The sequence below is a fragment of the Vombatus ursinus genome, unplaced genomic scaffold, assembly GCF_900497805.2.
Source record: "Vombatus ursinus unplaced genomic scaffold, bare-nosed wombat genome assembly UNPS02014818.1, whole genome shotgun sequence".
Lineage (NCBI taxonomy): Eukaryota > Metazoa > Chordata > Mammalia > Diprotodontia > Vombatidae > Vombatus > Vombatus ursinus.
In genome coordinates, this window is record NW_020954596.1 from 15,377,423 (window position 1) to 15,395,277 (window position 17,855).

General features: G+C 39.9%; 1 protein-coding gene across 4 annotated transcripts in view; it reads right to left on the reverse strand.

Moving 5' to 3' along the window:
* KIAA0232 (KIAA0232 ortholog) overlaps positions 1-16,942 on the reverse strand; it is a 111,153-nt gene extending 94,211 nt beyond the window's left edge. The window contains exon 1 of one of the 4 annotated variants that reach the window (XM_027836168.1): positions 16,928-16,942. The gene's annotated coding sequence lies outside the window, so the exon portion shown is untranslated. Of the gene's footprint in view, positions 1-15,645; positions 15,859-16,927 lie in introns of those variants that run through there. The other 3 variants (XM_027836167.1, XM_027836169.1, XM_027836170.1) reach the window with 3 other exon arrangements.
* Positions 16,943-17,855: the final 913 nt, after the last annotated feature.

The following is a 17,855-nucleotide window of genomic DNA, read 5'->3' on the forward strand; positions in this document are numbered from 1 at the left end:
GAGAAAACAAGCCTGCAACTTGGCATGAGATCCAACTAAACTTGATCACCCTAAGAATATTTATATGCAAAATTGGAATGATGACAACAAATGGATACAAAACAAGAAAAACATTTGCCAGCATTTCTATAGAGATCTGTCCTAATAATAGCAGTAAAACAGACACATTTGGAATCTTAACTTCTAGGTACTTAGTGTATAAGCTCTTTAAAAGAAGGGACTGTTTCAATTTTGTCTTTGTAACTCAGGACTTAGCACAGTACCTAGAACATACTATGTCTTAAGGGAAGGTCTTAATGTTTAATTAAATTGCTATATAAGAAAGGGGTAACAGCACTTAAGAAAGTGAAGTCAAGAAGAGTAAGCTGAAATTGACCAAATATGCACAGAAGAAATCTGAGCTAGAGACCAGGCAATTTTAAATACATCCAGGGATTCAAGAGGGTAACAAAGGGGCAGCTAGGTGGCGCAGTGGATAGAGTACCCGCCCTGAAATCAGGAGGACCAGAGTTCTAATCCAGCCTCAGACCAAACACTTGACACTTACTAGCTGTGTGACCCTGGGCAAGTCACTTAACCCCAACTGCCTACAAATAAAAAAAAAAGAGGATAATGCCAAAAGAATATAAAAGATCACATATGATAGTATTAAAAAGACATCTCTAATCACTGACCTATATACTCACCTTCTCATCTCTACAAAATCTTTACAAAAATAGTCTACATGTGCATCAAGATTACCCTTGGAAAATATGAGAAAGGAATAGAAATTATTTTACAAACTATCTGTAAGAGATCACATTCTTACATTCATCTGAGAGGGGTAGACATAAGATCCCATTATGATAATTACTTGTCTAGTACAAAAAAACAAAAAACAAAACAAAAACAAACCAAATGATTGAGAACAAAGCTCTCCCCAATGTCAAGATAAAAGATTTCCTGATAGAGGTAACCACAGAGATAACTTTACTTAATAGATGACCCTTTAATCATCAATATCAACCAAGATATAAAACAGGGAAGGACAACCTCACCAAATGTGTTCAGTGATATAAGAGAAGATGTCTTGCTCAGATTCCAAATGGAAGATGGTAAGGTTTTTCAGATGCTCCAGTTTGCAGATGAGATTGTACTGAATGCATCAAGCCCCAGAACACTACAGACCTACTCAATGAGACCCACAGCCATTCAAAAACAATATCACAATGGTTCCTTCAAAAAAAAAAAAACAAACAAAACCAAAAAAACAAAAAACAAACAAACCATGGTCCAAATATCACTAAGGTTCCTAAATTCAGAGCTGGTAACCTAAAGATTCTAAAGTTTCTGTTACATTTTTATTAACTAGCATATGCAAAAAGGATTTTTTGAACTTCCTTTATAAAACTAATAGCTTTGTTTCAGTGTATTAATTGTCAAATCCTCTCCACAAATAAAAATGCTATAATCATATTAAAACTTAATTGTGAAACATCAGGGAAATACATAGGTTTCTTAGAACCATAACAAATTCTATCACTTCCTCCTTACTTTGATGAAATGATGAACAAAAACACAATTATAAGAAAAGACGGGTCTTATGCTATACTTCAGTATACAATCACCTTCTTTTCTAGACGTCCATTAAAAAAAAGCTCCTATGTGGTAAAATTCACATATCTATCTATCTATATGTATATATGTATATAGAGAGGGATGGGGATCAAAAGCAACAACAATAATTAAGTCAATACCACTACTAATACAAAGAAATGACCTCAGAAACCAATGGCCACAAAACAGCCAAAATGTACTTCTAATCTAAATCCAACAAAATACCAGATTAGTTCTAAAGTGGAACTTCTCTCTCTTGTAACAGGGATAATCAGGAGTATTTTGTGACCAAAATATTTACACCTCTAGATTGAATGCTCAGCAAATGTGAAGCTGCAGCCACAAAGGATTCCACATCACATTAATTTAAATGCTATTCTCTGAATTTAATTAAATGAAAATATTGTTTATCTAATATTACTGCCTTCTGCATACCTCAGATTAACACAAAAATAATAGCAGCAGTATTCTCTAATAATAAACTTTCATTTTCAGTGGTATCTAATGTATCATCATGGTGTCTCTTCAAAACACAAATACACAAACACGCCCCACCACTTTGTAAAACCAAATTTAAACATGCCTATTGCTCACTGTAGATAGAAATCTTCTCAATTAAAATAATGTTCCCAAATCTCAATTCAAAGGGCAAAAGCTTCGACTGGACAAGATATTCTTTGAGGAAATAGGGCAGTCATTAGACTGTAACTACAATAAGAATTAGAAGAAGCAAACGTCAGGCTACCTAGTATCAGTATGGCAAACAGAAACAGGTTAACAAAAAAACAAAGCACCAAAGCTTTTAGCTTTAACTGAATGAAAGATATCCCAAACATCATTTTCAGACCTCTGTTCAGCTTTGGTAAGGGTGTGGGGCTTGTGAGTGTCCTACAAACCTTAGTACTGGTAAGGAGTCCATAGTCGATAAATACAATTAATCTAAGTATAGACTGAACATTGTTACTCAATAAATTAAACATCATCATTCTCACACTCTGAAATTCTGGCTTTTTCATTGTTCCTCACACATGACACTCCATTTCCCATCTCTGTGACTTTGAATCAGCCATCCCTCATTCCTGGAATGTACTCCCTCTTCACCACAGCTTCAAAGAATCCTTCTCTCCCCTTCTAGAAGCACCTCAAGCATCACATTCTCCATGAAGAATCTGCCAGTGCAGATCTGCTAGATCTCCTTCTCAGATTACTTTGTATTTAACTGCCTTGTATTTATTTTGTTTATGCTTTATATGTATTTGTCTTCCCCATTAGGGTTTAAGCTCCTTTTAAGTAGATCTGTCAGTCAACAATTCTTTAGTAAGCTCCTGCTACACGCTGGGCACTATGCTAAATGCTGAAGACACAGAAAGGTAAAAGAAAAGCCTGGCTCTCAAGTCTAATGGGGAAGACAACATGCTAACAACCATGTATAAACAAGATAAACTGGAGATAATCAATAGAAGGAAGGGACTGGATTTAAGGGGGATCAGGAAAGTCTTCTTGTAGAAGGCAGGATTTTAGCTGAGACTTGAGGGAAGCCTGGAGAAAGAGAGGAGGAACAGAATTCCAGACCTGCCGACAGCCAGTGAAAATGTTTGGAGTCAGGAGATAGAGTTTTTTCTCATTTGAGGAACAACATGGAGGTGAGTGTCACTGGATCAGAAAGTTCTGGAGGTGGAGTGGGAACAGTGTAAAGATGACTAGAAAGGGGGCAGATATGAAGGGCTTAGAACATGAGATACAGGATTTTATCTTCTGGAGGTAATAGGTAGATATAGCAGTTTACTGGATAGGGGAGTCAGACCTGCACCTTAGGAAATTAATTTGACAGGTGAATAGGACAACACTTACCAGGGATGAATGCACCAAATGAAATTTTTTTTTTTTTTGAGGATGGGAAGATATAGATGTTTATAGACAGTAAGGAAGAAGCCAGTACCCTGGGAGAGATAGAAGATAAGTGTGAAAGTAGGGATGATAGAGAGGGTAATCTACTGGGGAAGACAGGATAGAATGGGATCACTTGTGCATGTAAGGGATTTGCCTTAGCAAGGAGAAGGGCTACCTTTCCATGTGAGAAATGGATGAAGACGGAGATAGTAGAAGGAGGCATCTGGGAGATATGAGATTATGAGGAGAGAAAAAGGAAGTTCTCAGTGAATGGTCTCAATTTTTAAGTAAAATCAGAGGAGAGGGAGAGAAGGAGCTATAGGAGTTTTGAGGTCAGGTTGGAAAAGCTGCTCTAGTGAGTGAAATACTGAGTTCACCAGGAAGGCTGCTATGAGGGCCCAGTTAGATTATGTAACATAAATTTGACACCTAAGGTAACATTACATAGGTAACAAATTTATCATATTGTTTCATTCTTATTTTTTTGTATTTCTATCATTAAGCATAGTACCTAGCATATATCAGAAATGTAAATGCTTATTGATTGACTAATAATATGATAGTAATAGCTAACTTTATATAGCACTTTAGATATATTATCTCATTTTATCTTAACAATCCTGGGAAGCAGGGATAGGGAAGTGAATAAGCATTTACGTAGCACTTACTATATACCAGGCACTGTGCTAAGTGCTTTACAAATATTATTTCATTTCATCCTCACACAACCCTTCAAGGTAGGTGCTGTTATTATCCCCTATTTTACAGCTGAAGAAACTGAAGGAAAGGTGAAGTGACTTTGGGTCACACAGCTAGTAAGATCTAAGGCTACATTTGTGCTCTGGCCTTCCTGATTTCACTTTACCACTTAGCTGCCTCTAGTACATGCTATTATTATCTCCACTTCACAGATGAGAAGAAAGCTCAAAGAGGTTCAGTGACTTGCCCAGGGTCACCTGGCTGGCAAATATCTCTCCAGGCAGGACTCGAACTCAGGCCTTGCTGACCCCAACCCAGAGCTCTAGTGGCCTAGTTGAACAAGTGTTTATGAAATTAAAAAAAAAAAGTTAATGAAATGAAAAGATAATCTTTGAAGGTAGGAACAGGGTTTCCCATTTTTTATATGACTTCAGTATCATGGTCTACATAAAATGAATATTCAACAATGTTAGAAGATTTTGTAACCTCCACTAGCCATGCCATTTCGGGTTCTTAGTAATTTATTCTTTAATGAAAATTATTGTTTTAATTTGGGGGGGGGATTATTTAATATTCCAACAGGATCACTGCTCAGAGCAGCAGAAAGATAAAACAATCTTTTTTGTTTGGTCTTCTGCTTAGTTTGCCTGCCAAGAGCTTTGTGTTAAGATCTGTAAATTGAGGGGGTTCAGTCAGACTAGATAAGTTCCCTTTCATTTCTAATATTATGACTTCTTTGAAAACCAGTCTCAGGTGGCAAGAGATGGGAGAGAGGGGTGCTTACGTGTTTTATTTGAAATATTTGGACTCCACTCCTTCAAATAAGAATAAAGAGGATTAACAGAAGTGCTATTTTCTCTTTCTACTATCTCTTACTATCACATTGCCTCCACCTCTTCTCTGACTCTCCTTCTAAACTCTTTGGAGTCTGTCCCCTAATCTAAATTCAACTAAAATTACTCTCTCCAAAGTTACAAATAACCTCTAAATTACTAATCTATGCCTTTTCCTCAATCCTCATCCTCCTTGACCTTTCAGTAGCCGTTAGACACTTTTTAATCACCTCTGCTCCTAGATACTCTTCCATCTGGGTTTTCAAGAAATTGCTTTCTCCTGTTTGTACACTGGGTCTATTTCACTGTTCCTTTCTCAATCTCCTTTGCTGGATTATCATCCCTGCATACCCCTAATTGTGGATGTATCCCTAAGGTTTTGTCCTAAGCTAAATTTTCTTTCTACTCTCACTTCATGATCTCATTAGAGTGGGTCAATCTATGTAGATAACTCAGATCTATATACACAGATCTCTCTCTTATCCTGAGCTCCATTCCTACATCAGCAACTGCTTACTGGACATCACAAACAGAGTATCATGCAGTCACCTCAAACTCCATATGTCCAAAACAGGATACATTATCTTTCCCTCCTACACCTACCCTTCTTCTGAACTTCCCTATGTCTCCACAGAAGTAGAATAATACCAACATCCTTCCTATTACCCAGGGTCACAACCTTGATGTCTTCAACTCTTCACTCTCCCTCAACCCACACTTACCTTTTCTACCTCCACGAAATCTCTTGCACATGTCCCCTTTTTCTTCATTCATATGTTTAGGCCTTGCCTGAATAGGTTCACTTCTTGCCTGGAATACCAAAATAACCTCCCAGCTGGTCCCCCCATTTCAGGTCTTTTCCCATTCCAATCCATTCTCCACATAGCTGCCCAAATGACTTGTCTAAGGCTCTGCCTAACCATGTCACTTCCTTTCCACCTATTCACAATCCAGTAGCTCCCTATTACTATCTCTTAAGATAAAAAAACAAACTCCTCTGTTTAATACTTAATGATCTTTAAAACCTGGCCCTATGTTACTTTTAAAAATATTCAATCTTTAAAAGTTGAAAAATATCTTACACTGATTCTTGAACTGATGGCTCACATTCAACAACTCTTTCTTTCATGTCTGTTTCATCTTCAGAAGGTTTTTCAGAGCCACTACCTTCACCATGGAGTGAATTTGGGCTACTTGAGCATCTTGACTTTTTTGAGCAAATATATCATGGAGAGGGTAAACGGATTGACAAGTCCTTTCTGTATCTTTTTCAATGCTGTCTGAAGAATTAATTTTTTGAGTTCTTTCAAATCATTTGTCTGTACCTATGGATGGATCATGATTTCCATCATTTTCTTATGAATCTGAAAGACCTGTTGTTGCTGGCTGTAAGAGGTTGCATGGATCATGCTATACTTCTTGGTAAAAATACACACAAAAGAGGCAGTGTAAGTAGCCTTTGGTGGTTTTAACATCAACATGAACTTAAATCATGGTTTACCATTAAAAAAAAATCACATCTTGTCCAAGGTAAGGTCCATTCCATGGAAATTATCAAATAATTTTTACCCTGCACATCTTTAGTAATCAATTTGAACTTACAAAAAGCAACCTCATAATTCTGCAGATTAGCATGGCTAACTTCAGAAGTAATTCCCACTCCTTGAGTCCTTGTGACCAGGACCTTGCCAATATTTTATACTCTAGTGTCTTGAAATCATACTAATATTTCCTCAAACTAACCACTTTCTTCTTGGCTCTTTTTTTTTACCCCCTTTAGTGAGGTACTTATTCTTGCAACTTCCATGATCCCCAAAAGCCTTTTCAATGCATTTAGCTCAGTGACTAGAATACAGTGGGTGCTTAATAAGTGCTTGTTTTGGGACACGATTTGACTGTCCTGCATGCTTGGAATGCACGCAGCTCTTCCTCTTTCAATTTCTGGTTTTCTTCGAGACTGCTCAAGTGCCACCTTCTTTGTGAGACGTGGCCCCCTCAGCTGCTAATACCACTCCCTGCAAGGTTATTCTTTATGTTTTTCTGTACCTATCCATGTACATGTTGTTCCCCCTCCACCACCACCACTGCCACCATTCTTTAGAATGTAAGCTCCTTAAAAGACAAGAACTACTTTTCTCTTTTGTCTTTGTATACCCAGTACCTATAACACTGCCTGGCAGAATGAATGTTTAATAAATGCTAGATGACTAAGATTAAGCTATCAGAGTACACCTTAAGTATTTATTCACTTATACTTATATTCAATATTTCAAGCATCTGTGATTTCATGTATGCTTTTACCAACATAGGCAGAGCTAATTGTTCTTATTTTGATATAAGCATATCAAAATTCTTCTAACCAACGGTCTTGAGAGTTACTGTAGCTGGAAAATTCATTCTCCTCTTACTTCCTCTGGCATCTCCAAACTTGGTGAGATGAGTTCTTAGACAAAAGACATAAAGGCCACCACTAAGCCCAGACACCTTTCCAGGGTGGTAGAAACTGCCAAAGTTTGAGTCACACATTTGGTACTGAGAACTAATTGAGCACCTACTTTATGCATAGCACTGTAGCAGGCACCAGACCTTCCAGGAAGGCATTTTAGAGCTAGAAGGGGCCTTAAATAGCACTGAGTCTAAACTCTTCTTTTTCACAAAGGGGAAAATAACAAGTGCCAAAGAAATCATCTGGCGCAAGGGAAAAAAAAGGTAATAAACTTATTCTTAAGGGACATTTCCCACTCCAAGCATTTTAGATTGTGTTCCTGGAAAATACCCAACCATTGTCCTGTGTCATTTTCTTCCTCACCCTACCCCCTTAACCCAAAGTCATAACTTTGCTTAGTTCCAAGGGGCCTAAACAGAGAAAGAACCCACAGCTGTTCTACAGGACTCTCTATGGACTGACTCTAGGGCTTGCCTTGCCCTTCATCAAGGGATCCTCATCTTATTAAAAGATGTCCCAATTTATCCAATAAACCTCAGTAACTAAGCCATTCCTCCAGAGTAGAGGCATACTATTAGAGTAAACCAAATGAAATCTATTGGGAAATTACAGGTTGAAGCAAGTTGCCTAGAATAAAAACACTTGTGGTTTCCAGGATTATCTCAAGAATATCAGTTCCAGATGCCCAAAGAGCTTAATGCCATTGATTAGTCATTGAAAGCATAAAGTTAGCTATATAAAAACCAAGAAGAATAAAACTAGCCACAAAAAAAGTGAGAACTTCCAATAATGTCAGACAAATAAGCTGGTACATGGTGGTAAAAAGTATGCACAACTATTAAAGGAACTAGCTATGTTGAGTCCAGAAGAGAACACACAACAGGTGACCTGATAGGTATCCTCAAATATTTGAAAGGCTGCCATATAGAAGATGGAAAAGAATTGTCCAATGTTGTTCCAAAAAGCTTTGTTTTTTAACATTAAAAAAACAAGAGGTAAAATTAAAAGAAGCAGATTTGGGGTCAACATTAGAAAAGTTTACAATGAAAATACTTGCCAAACAGTGAAAGAAGTTGCCCTATAAGGACCTGAACTCCCTTTTCCTGGAAAGTTTGTACATTGACTACGAAGTCATCTGTCAGAGATACTATAGAGGGGATCTCAACATGTTTTGCTGGATCACCTCAAAAATCCATTTTAACTTTAAAATCTATGCTTCTTGGTAACTACAATGGTCTCCTGCTTCCTTTTTCTTAAAACTTTGAAATAAGCAGCAAAATACTGAATATTATACTAAACTAAGGAATCTATCCTCTTTGAAACTTACATTTTTGGAAATATAACAAATTTAAACTTTCTTTGATAATTCAGAAGACAGCAGTATTTCAATGTCACCATTATGAATATTATTTTACAAACCAAAAAAGTATAGTTAAATTTTCTTTTTTTATTAAAAAAAATAAAATCAAATCACCTGCAGAGTAATTACCATCCTAAACACTGTATCTATGTTCACTTAATTACTTCCTTTTCACTCTCTAGCAACCTTCACACAGAGTCACACTAGAATTTATTTCAGCAATTATTAGGTATCTACTATGTGCAAGGCACTAATTATAGATACAAAAAATAAAAAACAAAAAATAGAGTCTCTAACCTCAAAGAACTTATAACATATGGGGAAAAAACCAATACACTATAAATAAATGAATGAATGAATGTAGATTGAGTTGAAAAGGGAGACTAATAACAAAGGGGTAAGTGTACAAAGTGGAAATCAGGGAAAGCTTCATATGTGGAAAAGTGGCACCAGAACTAAACTTGAGAGAAGGTAAAGAATCTGAGGGGCAGGGATGAGAAGCGAGTACATTCCAATCATGGTGGACAGCTTGTAAAAATTCCAAGGAACAGGAAACGGAATGTCAAGTTCATGAAACAACTACTAACATGGTTTGCATGGAATGTAAAGTGGGCAAAGGTGAGTAATGTAAAATAAGGTTGAAAAGTAAGTTGAAGTAGGCTGTGGAGTTTGTATTCCCCCCCACCCCACACCCCATGAAGACCATGGAGAACCATGGAAGGTTTTTGAGCAAAAGAATGATGTGATTAGACTAATACCTTAGATTGAATATTTTAACAGCTGTGTGAAAGAGAGATTGTATGAGGAAGAGACTGGAAGCAGGAAGACCAGTTAGGAAGTGATTAAAATAATCCAGAAGAGAGATGATGAGGGCCAGAGAATAGAAAAAGGAGGGCAGATTCAAGATGTCATGGAGATAGAATCAATAAGTTGGCAACTAATTAATTATGGTGGGAAGCTGGGGGTGAGGGTCAGGACAAAAGGGAGAGGGAAGAATCAAGGATATCTCCAAGACTGCAAATCTTGAAAAATTGTGAACATTGTCAGGGTACCGTATTTTTCAGTGGGTAGAAGACTGGGAGACTGGCAATGTACCAATAATATGACAATGACTCAAAAGTCAGCTACTGTTATTAATCCTCCTACAACCTCAAAAAAGTATAGGTATCCTTACAATGCCAAGGTGACACTGTCCAGTTTTCAGTTTCTGATAGAACTTTTCTGACACTGCGACCATATATAAACATATACATATATATGTACACATATATGTAAAGTATCCCTTGGATTTTTTTATTCTATATAGTCATATAAAAAAAAGAGGATTAGATTACAATACTGTCTCACATCTCTTAGAGATTCTCCAGTAGAAGGAGCATTGGGTTAAGAGTCAGAGAACCTGGGTTGGAATTTTAACACAGAGTACCAGTTTGACCTTGGATGAGTCACTTAACCTCTCTAGGTTTCATTTTCCTCATTTGTAAAAAGAAAGGATTGGACTTGATTGCCCTTAAATCTTTTCTAGTTCTAAATCCATGATTCTATGATCTTAAATATCCAGAAACTTCTTCCTAATGTTTTTTTTTTGGTCTCACTCCCATCCTCATCAAGAATTCAGATCCACATATTAAAAGCTAAGCAAACAGAACAGATGAACTCTCTGTTCTGTAGGAATTTCAAATAAAAAATATGTGAACATGGAGAAGTATACATAAGGCCATATGAAGAGACAGAGCTCTAGAGCAACAAAGTAACTCAGTAGCAAAAGTTAGGCTTCTCCAAGTCTGCTCACACCATGAGAGACAGACTTCCCCTAAAACCCATCTCTACCTATATTCTTCCTCTCTCCTCAAGGATCAGTTCATTTATCACCTCCTCCATGAATCCTTTATGAATCTGAATCACACTCACCCCCAGCTAGAAATTTGACCTCTAAGATTTATAAATTTAAAATAATAATTATAATACAATTTAATAATATCTAGAGATTTAATAATTTTCTAACTTTTACTCTAATTATTTATGTAAAATGTTCACCATTCCTCTTCCCCGACTAGACTGTAAACTCTTTGATGGCAGGGAGGCAGGTATGTTCCATCTTTGTGGCCCCCATGATTTCCACAGAATTAGGACTTGATAAATATTTTTGAAACACTTAATGCCTAAGTTTTTCATAACTTACCAAAATATTAGAGTCCGGTTTGTACCCTCTCAGCTGAGAAGTCCTTGACAGAACTTGTACTAATGGTGCTTGCAGTACAATGGGAAGATAAGAACAAACGCAAATAACTCAAAAAACCATAACATAGTCTGTGTGAGATGCTGGCAATCCTACAACCTCAGCCAGAAGATGTGGTGCTAGGAGAGTAATTGGTGACTAGCACTCTCCCTTTTTCATCATTCCAGCTAGTGCCAAAATACTGGGTATTATACACAGCATTTTTAATTTATCCCCTTTAATAAACGCCTTTCCAAGCTAAACAAGTTTCACCTGGTTAAACTCTTGTTGACATCAAAATTCCTATTTTATGACAGAAAAAAACTTATGTTCAGAAACCCTTTTGGGGAAGAGAGAGGGGAAGAAGAGAGAGGAAAAGACTACATACGATGCACTAAATAACAGTAATAGAGTACTAACTGCAGCTATTTCTCAGAATTCCTCACTCTTCCACTTCAGCAGGCATTCTGACCACTTCACAGCTAAAGAGCATGCCACTATTAAATAATACTAAGCACCTACTCGGACATAAAAACCTAAATTTCTATTCAACTGGATTATTTTAGTTTAAGAGTCACAATGGATTAGTCATCTTTATTTGCACTGCAGACTTACCTATGGATGATCTGGCTTATTTAATTCAGTTTTATTAGGTGGATTTTTTCATCAGAAACATAATCCTGTGAAGGTTTGGCTGTCTTTCTGGAGTTGTAAACTCTCAATTATCTCTAATAACAGGAGATAGGAGTATTGCTGTAAACAAAAAGAATCCCAAAGCCTCCTTTTCTCCATCCAATTCAACCTGAAATCCAACTAAACTCTTTAAAACAGTTGCTATTAACAAATTGCAAAAAGGATACTTACTGCTAATGAACAACATAACAAAAGCTTAGCATATGAAGTAAAATTAAGAGCCCCCATAATCTTCAAAATGAATAAGCAGTCCCTAATATTCATGATTGGGTTGTAGGAATTTTAAAACTGCTTTGGAAAATGTGAAATTTCTTGTCACATATAAACTTCTTAGTTAAAACAAGTTCTTAGAGGCTTCCACAAATATTGTTAATTTGCTAACTACTGGCAGTTAGATGGTTAACTACTTCAATCTTTGGTGCAGAAGACAGCAGGACTAGACAAATTTGCTAAAGGGGGGAACAACAAACATAACAGAAAAATCAACACATTTATTACTATATGTCCCAGTATACATTATTACATACATAATACAGCTTCCTTTAGTGTAGTGATCCCAAATTTTGTTCCTTTTAAAAAGCAAATTGATTGTTTTTCTTTTTTAAAAAGTTTCTCTGTAGAAGAGTTATTAACCAGTACTGAAGAGAACAAATGGCCTCAGGGCCAAGAATACTTAAGGCTTGCCTATCACAAATACTGGCTGTGTGACCCTAGGTAAGTCATTTAATCCCTTTATATACTAGGGCAGTGGTATCAAACTCAAATAGAAACGTGAACCACTAATTTGTACATAAGGATCCTGTGGGCAGCAAAATGACTTAGTTTTAAAATGTAATGTTATCTATGTTTTATTGTATTTTTTATGTATTTTGTTAAATATTCCTCAATTACATTTTGTTTTTTGGTTTGTTTTTTAGGCAATTGGGATTAGGTGACTTGCCCAGGGTCACACAGCTAGTAAGTGTCAAGTGTTTGGTCTGAGTCCAGATTTGAACTCAGGTCCTCCTGACTTCAGGGCTGGTGCTCTATGCACTGCGCCACCTAGCTGCGAGCTCCCCCCTCCAATTACATTTTAATCTGATTCAATTGGACTCTGGGGTGTAGGATAGCTAGCCAAATTCAGACTTGTGTTTGACACCCCTACTATAGGCACCTAAGATATAAATTGTAGAGAATGAGCTGACATGCATTGGCAAAGGGACCTTCCTTACGGGGGTTTCCTGAACAGTTAACATAAAATAACCACTTCTCTCTCCACTGCCCCCCCCCCAATTCACTACCACAAGTAATAGTTTAAGGAACTTATTACCCTTCTGATTTTCATATTTTGTAGGGGCTTACAGTGGCAGTGGATGGAAGGCTTGCTACATCTCGTAGTGGTTCTAACACTTTAGCGGAGCAGCAACGGCCAAAAAAATAAAGTCCTTGGAAGAAAAAGAAGTCTTCAATACTATTCCTTCTACCTAACTTCAAAGGATACTGGGGAAGAATGCCACCAAAGTGGGGTGGGGGGAAATAACCCTATTTCAATTACCTGGTGAATAAGCAATTAAAAGCACACAGGTTTAAAATGGAAAAGCTTTCAAGTAACTAAAAATTCAAGTAAAATCTTATCAAATCCCACTTTTCCATAGGTATGGCCATCTTTGAATGACAAGATGAACTATACATAAATTTGGACAATTTAGGGTCAGATCCAACAGACCAAACAAAAAAAACCCCACCCACCTGTTCCTGCTTTTCAGACAGGTAAAGAAAAAACTTTACCAGAAATGAAAAAATGGAAGTTAAAAAATCTTCAACACACACACAAAAACCTCCACCCAAATGTCAGAAACAAAAGCATTTATACAGTCATCACTTAATTTGTCCTCTATGACAAACTTAAAAGATGATCAATGGAAAATGAACCACACTTTCAGAGGTGCTGATTTAAAGCCTTAAAAAATTTTGCTACTAGCTAAATACTGTGGGAATATAAATGCATTTTCATTCTAGTTAGAAGTGAAACTACTGAAAAAAATTCATATAATGTATTCCACACACAAAGAATTTTTAATAATCTGTTCTACCAGTACTCTCTGATAGTATAAATAATTAAGTTGTATGCAGTAGTAAAGGATGCTGATTTCATTATTGCTTGCATATTCTCGATGCATTTTCATGCCAGTAAATTTTAGATCCATATTTACAAAATTCCCCAGGATGGAAACATTCAATAATTAAAACTCTGAAAGGCCAAATTTAACTACCCCCCTCCCCAAAAAATCAGTCACGTTACTTTCTTGAAGCTTTCATTGTAAAAAGTGATTTCTAATATTTAGTACCTAAGTTTAGATCCAAACCCAATAAATTGATGTTTCATATTACATAATACTTCATAATAGCTTTCAAAGTACATTTATTTTGATTATCTGATTTGATCCTTAAAACAACTTCATGAAGGAGGTTGGGCAGATGTTAAATCTCAGGTTACCGAGGAGGAAACCAAGGTTTAGAGAGGTTAAGAGACTTATCCCAGGTCAAAGGGTTAGCAGTAATTTGAATCCAAGGAAAAAGCACTGGAAATTATGGTAAGGATAGAAACTAAGCCTGTGACTTCACTGATACAGGGAATTCTCAAATGAGGCAACTCCTTCTATGTTTGTACCTTCTCTAGAATTTAGAGTCTTAGAGAGTTACCCAGAGTCACACAGCCACTTGAACTCAGGTCTTCCTGGCTCTGAGAAAAGCTCTCTCTTCACTACGTCCAGATTCGTTTCTTGATATTAATATCACCACTAAATAAAAACAATTATTTGTGAAAAATACTTTTGTAAAATAAGGCACAAATTAGCATGATTACAGAAAACCAAAAATTAAATTTTCCAGATATTAGTTCTAGCTTTCTAGAACTTCTACATAAAAAATATAAGCTAACTATCCAGTATAGTGTAAATTCCTTAAAGGTAGAGACAATTTCCTTTTTGTCCTTCCCTAGTAGGACCTCCCAGGCCTCAGACCTCCTAGGCATTTTCGGAAAGCTTATTGAATTGAATGAAATTATTTTCAAATGCACCACATTAGAACATCTTTGGTGAAATATTTGCTTTGTAACATGTATTCAAATATGATATTTCCTGCTTCTTTAGAGTGTCAGTAGCCAAATTAGGATTTTCTGAAATAGAAATACTATAAGCTTATTGTGAAATAAGAACCAATAGATATTGTCCAGAGCACCACATTTCTAAGAGTATATTGCTTAAAAAATAAACCTATTCCGCAAAATAACAGTTCAGCAGCTGAGTCTAGGATTTAAGGAATATCATCAAAAATGAGGTGAGGTAAATGGCAGTACAATCCTCAAAACAGCATCACCCAATGGGGAGGAAAAGAGATCCTCAACAAGACTCATTTGAACTTTGTTCAAGTAACTAGTCTTCGAACATTTGACCTTCAAAATGCACTAAGGCAGGAGACCAAAAGACTGTTCCTTAAATTCGTTACAGGTTTGTTTGTTTTTTTTAATGTTTTGGAATGGCTTCTGTTACTCCGTAATAGAAATCAGGCGTGTAAATTTATTACTTGGTAAACAGTTTTATCTACAAATCTTATTCTTCAGTTGTCCCTACTCCCCATTTGTCTTCATTGTTATCCCAATGTCTGACATCATACTTTTCTAATATCACTGCAAATAGTTAAAGTCAATAAAAAATGAAACTGGGTGAATAGAAACTTCGGTTATTATTTAAAGTATCTAATCCAGGAAGTAATTTACTAAAGCTAAGTACGGTTAAATACGTCCCAATAATCTCGTTCTCCTCCCTTATTTCTAAAAAAGTGCACAGTTTGACCCAATGAGAAGAGGCTGTCAGCAGAAAGCGAAGAGGCAGAAATGGATCCTGCTCCGAATTGGGGGAAGAGAGCTTACCAATACAACTTAGTAGGCACCTTTACTCGGTAGCACCACAAACTGCAAGCTAAATGACTGTTGAGTAATGTGCAGTTATTTCAATGACGGCAGATTTTGCTTTCTCCAGGCAGAGAGGCTAAGAGCTCTTTAAAAGTCGATTAGGAAGGAGTACTCTTAGGAATGATCTAAAGAGGGGCAAAAGCTACGCAGGAGGATCAGATCCTTCCGAGCGACTTTTTGGAATACTCTTCCATTAAAACAACGCAATGAGTTTGACTTTGTTGGTCTGTCACTTCTGCATTCAGCTGTAACCTTCGCCAAACCTTGTGCCGCACCCCTTCTCCCCCGCCCACTCAAGGCCCGCCCAAATAGAGAGCAATTCCAAGTCACCATAGGACACCGTCTCCTGTCAGTCAGCCCCCCCCCCCCCCCGTGCAGTTCCTCCAGCAGCTCGCTCTCCGCGGTTTCCCTTCAATAGGCCCCTAAAGGACAATGCTAAATGGGAGGGGGGAAGGAGGGAGAGGAGAGGAGAGGACCCGGGGGGAGTCCGTCTACCCGGTCCAACAGCGCGGCGGACAATCTCGACGGCTCCTTGACAGCGCAGCCCATTAATTGCAAAGTCATCTTGGGGCCAAAAGCTCCCTCCACTGTTTACCCTCTCTCGCCTTCGGATGCCCGGGAGCACCAAGGGCTCCGGGGGGAGGGCAGTTCAGTCCCCCCGCCGGCCCCGGGAAGGGGCAAAAACGCCAAGCCTCTCTGTGCAGGGTCCCGAGGCACCCCTCGCCCGCCCTCCCGCCCTGACCCCCAGCTCCGACCCCACTTTCCACGCAAGAAACGGCCTCGAGGCCAAGGTTAGCCCATTGTGCACGGGCAGAGCAGGACCGGCCGAGTGGGTGGAAGGGTCCGCCGTCCTCTGACCCCACGCAAGCGCGGAGCCTAGCCGGGTCCGCAGAGGCCGGGCAGCCCCCGGGCGCCGAGCCGCTCCCGAGCCCCGCGGGGCCGCTGTCCAGGGCCCCCCGCCCCCCTCGGCCGGCACCGGCTCCCGCCTGACGCACCAGAGGCCCTCGGCCGTGGGCAGCATCCCCGACCTTTCCCGGGTCCCCTCTCCCGGCTCCCGAGGCCTCGCCACCGCCGCCGCCGCCCCAGGGAGGCCGGGATGCCCATCCTCCCTCCGGGCCGCGGCGGCAGGCGGAGGAGGCAGGCCCGCAGGCCCCGAGGACCAACGAGCCCAACCGTCCCCGGCCCGGCCCCGGCGGCTCGCCCGCCCCCCCCCCAGGCTCCCGCCCGCTCCAGACAGTACCTGCCGAGGCTGCGGGGAGGGCGCCGGCGGGAGCAGCCCACAGCGCAGGCTGGCGGGCGGCCTCTCGCTCCGACCGAGACCCCCGTCCCGCTGCCGAGCGCCCGACCGGCCCTGGCCTGCGCCTTACGTAAACCGGCGGCGGCGGCGGCGGCAGCGGCGGCAGCGGCGGCGGCGACTCCGGCGGCGGCTCCCAGCGCCACTAGGCGGAGGGGAGGGGAAGGGAGGGGGCAAGGGAAGAGGGAGGGGGACGGGGAAGCCTCTCCACTCGGTTACCCGGCAACTGGCCTCAGCGCCCCGCCAACCAGGTGATAGCTCCATATCCTTCCGCTCAGACACCCGGGATTACATCAGAACAGGGTCACATAGTCCCCTCCCCCTTTAGGGCGGAGAGCGAGCAGAGAGGAAGGGAAGGAGCGGAGGAGAGGAGAAGGAGGGAGGAAAAGAGGGCGTGAGAGGGACGGGAAGAGAGAAAAGGGGAGAGGGCGACAGAAGCGGGGGAGGGAGAAAGGAAAGAGGGTAGCCGGTGTAAAAGGGAGGGTTGTGGGAAGGAGGTGGGAGAGAAGATTGGGGCGTGGTGGGGGGGTGTAAAGAGCTATGCAGAATATACAGGGAAAGAGAAAGCCAAATTCTCTTACTCGGGAAATAAATGTGCAGAAGTGAAGATAGAAGGCAAGCAAGAGAAGGGGAGGGACCCCTCCTTTCCTCCCCAATTCTGTTGTGCATGGAGAATAGCAAAACTAGCAGGGACGCGGTATAGATTGCTGTCTTTCTGTAGCCCACCCTCGTGTCTGGAGATTAGAAAAGGGAGCGGGAGCTGTCAGCTTGTGCCGCAAACCCCACCTCTGACTTCATTCCCCTCTCCAATGAGACTTTTCTACTCCCCCCCCTGCCCCAATTCGCCACCAGCCCCTTCTGGCTGCTCTGCATC